Source organism: Amblyomma americanum, chromosome 8 (genome assembly GCF_052857255.1).
Source record: "Amblyomma americanum isolate KBUSLIRL-KWMA chromosome 8, ASM5285725v1, whole genome shotgun sequence".
NCBI classification, from domain to species: Eukaryota; Metazoa; Arthropoda; class Arachnida; order Ixodida; family Ixodidae; genus Amblyomma; species Amblyomma americanum.
In genome coordinates this window covers 66194864-66200863 of record NC_135504.1, presented here as the reverse complement: position 1 = coordinate 66200863, position 6000 = coordinate 66194864, and positions in this window count along the sequence as shown.

Sequence of the window (6000 nt, the reverse complement as noted above, 5' to 3'; positions counted from 1 at the left end):
TGGGGGGTGAAACTAAAAGGCTCTGATGAACAAGAGGGGTTAGCATGGCTCCCGAGCTGCGCGTCCGCGTCTCTTTCCCTCCTGTGCTATTCTTTAGCGATAGAGTGCTTTGAATATTCGTTCGTTCTTTATTCGCCCCATCTTTATCGCTCGTCTTTTCTGGGAGATTTTCGGTGTCACTGAAAACTGCTGTTCCAAATGTGTTTTCTCTGGAAAATGTGTAAAGATTGTGAGAAGTCCTTCATCGTGGCGACCAGTTGTATGTAAGTGATTATTTATTTAAGATAACAAAAGGAAGGTAAAAGATGTTTGCTCACCCCGGCATCTGCCATCACTAATCGGTGGCACCTGAGCTGGGGTAGCGGAAATAAAGGATAGCAGGTAGTTTGAAGAAGTGAAACGAAAGAGGTGAGGGGATAGTAGGAAAGAGATAGGGGTGAGGGCGCCAACGAACATTGCGACCAGTTCTGGGAACAGAAATTTGGCCCGTTTTGTTCTTTTTCCTGCCTAGCCTTGGCTGCAGAGCCACAAAAAGCTGTCCAGGAGTACAATGGACAACTCGCAAAACTGCAGGAATGCTGACTTACAGGAGATATTTTCCAGCCAAAAACCATTGTTCAATTACCGCGTTTTCACTTCCTACTCTGCTGACTGAAAGAGTTAGCGCGAGGGCAGATGAGTCACCCAGTCGCCCTCCACTGTATTCTTCGTCCAACAGGTGAGGGGAGAAACGGAGGAGAGAATCTGAAGCACGACGCTCGCCGCCAGATTTGGAAATAGAGTGTAAAGGCATACGCCAGAACAGGCGTCGAAAAGGGGTATGCATCTCCATGTTCTTGGTGCTGGCTTGCTTCGGCTCTCGAGCAGACGGAGAGGATTTCAAGCCGGGGAGAGAAGGGTTTGGGGGCATTGAAAGGACAACTTAAACCGCGAAGTTCGTGGAACCTGAAAGAGCTTCAAACTGTGACGAAAAGAGTCATCGAGAGCCTCGCGATCCTTCCATTGCTGTAAACAGGACCCCGCTTCAGTCGCGCTGGCGGTGCGTGTCCCCAGGGAGCGATTAACATTCTTTCGTGTCTATTGAATGTGCCACGCTTCGAGTAGAAGCCTTCTGCGCGGGTTATACCTGTGCTACACGGGCGTTTCGAATGCCTCGAATGCCTTCCAAACGAATGTCATTCGACTCGACTGCCATAGCTGCGCTGCTACACGACGTCTTTTAACGGCATTCGGTTCACATGACATTTGAGTCGACGGAGCTCCGCGGAGACATTCGAAATTTTGGAATGCCTTCGAGGCGCAAGCGCGACTACTCTCCACCGCAGCGTCTTCGCGCCATAGGTGGCAGCATAAGTTTTGAAGAGCAAATACGTTCGTTAAACGATAAAATTCTAAATACTATTTATACACACTACACGGATCTTTTCCAGACGTTTTGTTAGCAAGCAAATATTTTCCGCATATTCTCGTCGCAGCGTTTTGTTCAGTCTATCATGTCTTATCTTAATGTCACGAAGGCATTATAACCCTCCCCTCTCTCTACTTCTTTGCATCAGCTCACTGCGAATATCCTGGCGCCAAACCTATCTTCTGTGCGTCAGTAAGCAAAGAAGTCGTGGCTGCGTGACGCCAACAAAAGGCGGATTTTTCTCCAGTAATGGTTTATTTGCGTTCCTTTTCGTATCGCTTAAAAAGAATCTACAACTGGAGAAAAAGGCTCTTTTCATTTCCGCCATGCAGCCACATCAGCAAAATTCGTCACACTTGTTTCTGGGACACAACGTCGTATAGATTACTCTTTTTTTCCCCTCAGCTTTCGATGCAGTGGGGATGAGAGCTTGTCAGTCATGTTCACTAGCCAGCGTCTTCCTGCGCGCTTTACCTCAAACGTGGTTTTCCTACTAGCCCAGACCCATCTACAGCCCTGCCCGACGACTAATCGAGTTCGGCAGTAAGCCAGCGTCTTTTAGCAACTGGAGCAGACGGCTCCGCGGAAGCGAGTAAGGCGGCCTGTGTTGCGTCGGCTTCTCTTTGTTAGTGTAGCCTGGCGGGGACAACGGTATTCAAAATAAGTACTTATCAGAAGCTGATTTGGGAAGTGTCTTTGTGAATCAGTCGATTTGAATGATTTTTCTTCGTGTTTTGGAATGAAAAAAAAATTGTTTAGTTAAATTTCCCTCGAATAAAGCGACTTAGTCGCTTCGAATTACGAAGACGTCGTCGCATCACATCATCAGTCTACTTGTAGTCAACACCATCCAAAGGGAAACGCAACCATCTGAATTATTTTGTTGCGGTACAAGCCGCTAAGAGAAGCAGTTAAGAAGATATGGTCATTTGGTTTGAGACGCGTCCTCAGTTTGAATTCACTCCAGAGCAGTGCTACGACGGACCACTTGGAAGAGAAACTTGACATTGTTACGTGGAATACTTTTCACATACAGTGCAGTAATAAGACAAATGCACTTCAGATAAATCTGGAAAAGTGGGTGTTAACTACGCAAAAGTATTACATTTGGCAGGTCATCCTCCGCGTTGCTTGTATAAACGAGAAACTCGGGGCTTTGCGAAAAGTCCGTACGTTCAAAACAACAAAAGCCGCATAATTTAATGGAATTTGGTGACCCTAATATAGTCTATTTTATCACTATCAAAGAAGAACAAATAACTGCCGTCGATTTTCAATGCAGCCATTAAAGAAACACAGCAATCCGTCATATCTTGTCGATTGTCATGTAGTCGGAGCGAGTGCAACATGCATAAAATACACTCAAAAGTGCTAAAACGCTACTGCCACTAGTGAAACAATTGTGTGCTATTTCCAGTTAAGTCGCATTATTGAAGTCGCCATACGCATAGCGCGCAGTACGCGACCTGCGAGTGGGAAACATGCCGCGGCGAGGGGGGAACGGCGGCGCGGGGTGGTACAAAGCGCGTCCTCACCCTGAAAGCGGAGGTATGGTGCGGAGGTGAGCGGGCGTCCAGGCACCCTACACAAAATGCTCTACGAGCGCCCCGTCGTGACATACGAGCAAACTAATCTTCCCGCTGTTTTAGGGGCGGGAACGGACGCGCAGTTATCAACACTGGTAGGGAGGGTAAGTAGAGAGTAAGTTTTCTAAAAGGGGGTAAGTGATCAGGAGCATGCTATTGACGGGTGCAAAGTTACTCCTATGGTCCTCTAAAGGGTGTAAAAGTCTTTTTTACCCCCTTCTCACACCCTTTTTTCTTAGAGTGTAGGAAAAGCAACGAGGCACATGTTTTACAAGTTCTTTTACAAAAGAACGGGACAATTTCTCTTTTTATCCCGTCCGCACTAATACCGAGTACAAGGACAATGTAGTAATCGATATATACAGAAATGGCTCTCTTCTGATTATTTTCCAGCGACCGTGGTTCGTCAAGTAAAGTACATTAGTACTGACCTCCTTAACTCCGTCGATTACGATGTGAAGGAGCTCAAGGGAAAGAAAAGGCCAGCAGCATAATTTCACTTTCTATAATGGAAAACTGTTTTAAGGTTATGTTCTGCGCACTGAAGTTGTCTTTCCTCTTTTTTTTGTCATATCACCCTCAACATCAGCTGCAACGCACGAGACTCGAAACTAATTCTGTTCATCAAGAATCTCCACGTTCGGGGTAGGCGAAAGGAACGAAGTATACTGGATGTTCTGGCAATTTTGGTGGTCTGTGTGAACGCGTATTGATCAGTTATTTCCTCAACGCCTTTCGTCACCTTAGCTGACGTCACTGAAGACGCCTCCTGTTTCTCAATTTAAGTTTTCCTTTGCCTCAAATGCAGCAAACAAATGTTTCAAACGCTGCTTTGAACATTACACGTTTGTGTACGTGGCCCCTCGAAATGTGCCATCCTTCACGTGGTACTGAGGGACCAGAGGTCGATAACGCACGCTTACTGCTGGGTCGATTTGGACGCGTAATGGGATTGCCTGGGGGGGGGGGGGAATCTTTGCACACCCAGCACGGAAGAAAATTCATTCCTCATAACATTTCATATCGCTCATGTTGTGAGGACTGACGTCCACAAGTCCACGACTCAGAGCAGCGTACCTCATCTCAACATTTTCCTTCTGGCGGAATGCAGCATGTTCTAAGCAAGTGTACATCCACTGCTTAAGCTACGTACCGAAGAAAACTTGTCTGCGAGACGATACTCGGCACTACGTCACACGAGTCGACGCTTGAGCCTTGATCCGGAACTCTTCAGGCAACACCTTTTGCCAGAAGACGAAAGGCAAGACAGTACTCAACGTGCCTGTAAAGGTTTCAAGACAATGATTAAGAAAAATAATTAAGAACGATCTCCGGGTGTTAAAGCACTGAACGGTGTTGCGTCACAACGCGGTTTAAAGGACTACAGATTTGACGCTTTGAAACATACAGCGGGTCACTGTAAAACCACTACGATTATTAATGACAAGTCGTCACTTTTGCTGCCTTGAGAACGCGAAGTGAGTCCCGCGTTTTAACCTCAACAATACGAGTCCGTCAGAAGCTTTTGAGTGGACGCTTTTATTGTTGATGACCTAAACACGGTGCTGCATTAATAACGTGAGGCAAAAGCAGCTAATAACAATCCCCAATTAAATACGCGTCGTAAAGTTGACCACCATAAATTCTAAAAAAAACAGCAGCATTATATTTCCTTAGCATAATGTTGCCTCTGATAACCGCCGATTAGCAATTCGATATACGACTGCACATATTTCAGAAGAAACCTTGTTTGCTTAATGAGAAACACTCTTCGAACTTACATGGTGGCGGTGTGATAATGGAGAGAAAGGCTCAAATCTTGTTTCTTTATGTATTTTGTCGAGTCTTTATGCAAAGTCAAGCTTTAGTTGAAGGATTTCTTGGACATGACGAAAAAAGGGCGCACATTCTACGTGCGCTTGAGTCGCACATCGCGAGGCATGACCACGCTGCGCTGGTAACATGCAATGGACACTGGGAGCCCGAAGACCGTTTGTTGCTTAGCTATCTGCCATGGCCTGTTACTCTATGGAAACTGCCCAGCGACCACTTCCTTCGATATGTGAATCGGAACAGGCGCAGGAGCACCAAGACAAACGTCCTATATCAAAGCCTCGGCCAAAATGACTCAGCATGTCTTGAACAAACTCTGAGTTTCCCGCAGTCAATCTACTTAGTTGATTGGCTAGTTATCACCGAGAGCACCGAGACAAGAAAGACGTTTAATCATTTCGTATTGCAATCGAAAAGGAGAAATTTCACCTGCGGCCATCTAGGGATACAAAAAGGAGCCGCCTATAAGAACGGAACCCTGGCACCAAGCGGAAATCCTTACGTCTCTCTCTTCTCGAGGGGCTGCAGCGGCCGTTCGCAGGTCAACGATGCCCGGTCGGAAAGGCAAAGCGAACTCAGGGACAGTGTCGTCCGCGTCGGATGCCTTCAGCGGGAAGCCACAGGTCCCTGTTCAAACTTTTGGAATTGGGAATTCCTGTTGAATGCTCTAGGCGCATACAATGTCACAGTGCTGCGAAGCTTGCACAACGACCAGGAGATTTATGCGGCCGATCTTTTAAAAAGCTATTACGATATTTCGGCATATATGCTCGTTGCGAGCCACAGGTTAGCGCTCAGGGTGGCGCTTCCAGCTGCAGTCCTAACCGCGCAGGAAACGTTCTACGTCAAAAGCAGCCCTCCTCACCCGGTCTCTTTCTTCGGTATCCTGGTGAAATCTAAGGTGGGGCTATTTCTCCTTATAGCAGCGATGCTTTCTGCCTCTGCAGTTGCAGCAGTCGCTCAACTGAAGGAAACCAATGAAGGGCTAGCGACCACAGTCGGTGACGCTGTGATGCTGCATCTTGCCTCCTTTTACGCAACTTCGCTCCCGATTCCACGGAACCGACGCTCGGTATTGGCGAGAGGAATTGTTATTGGCGTATGGATGATGGCGATGCTTCCTCTTTCAAGTTACTTCCGGGGTGAGCTCGTCTCAAGGCTCAGTCTACAGAC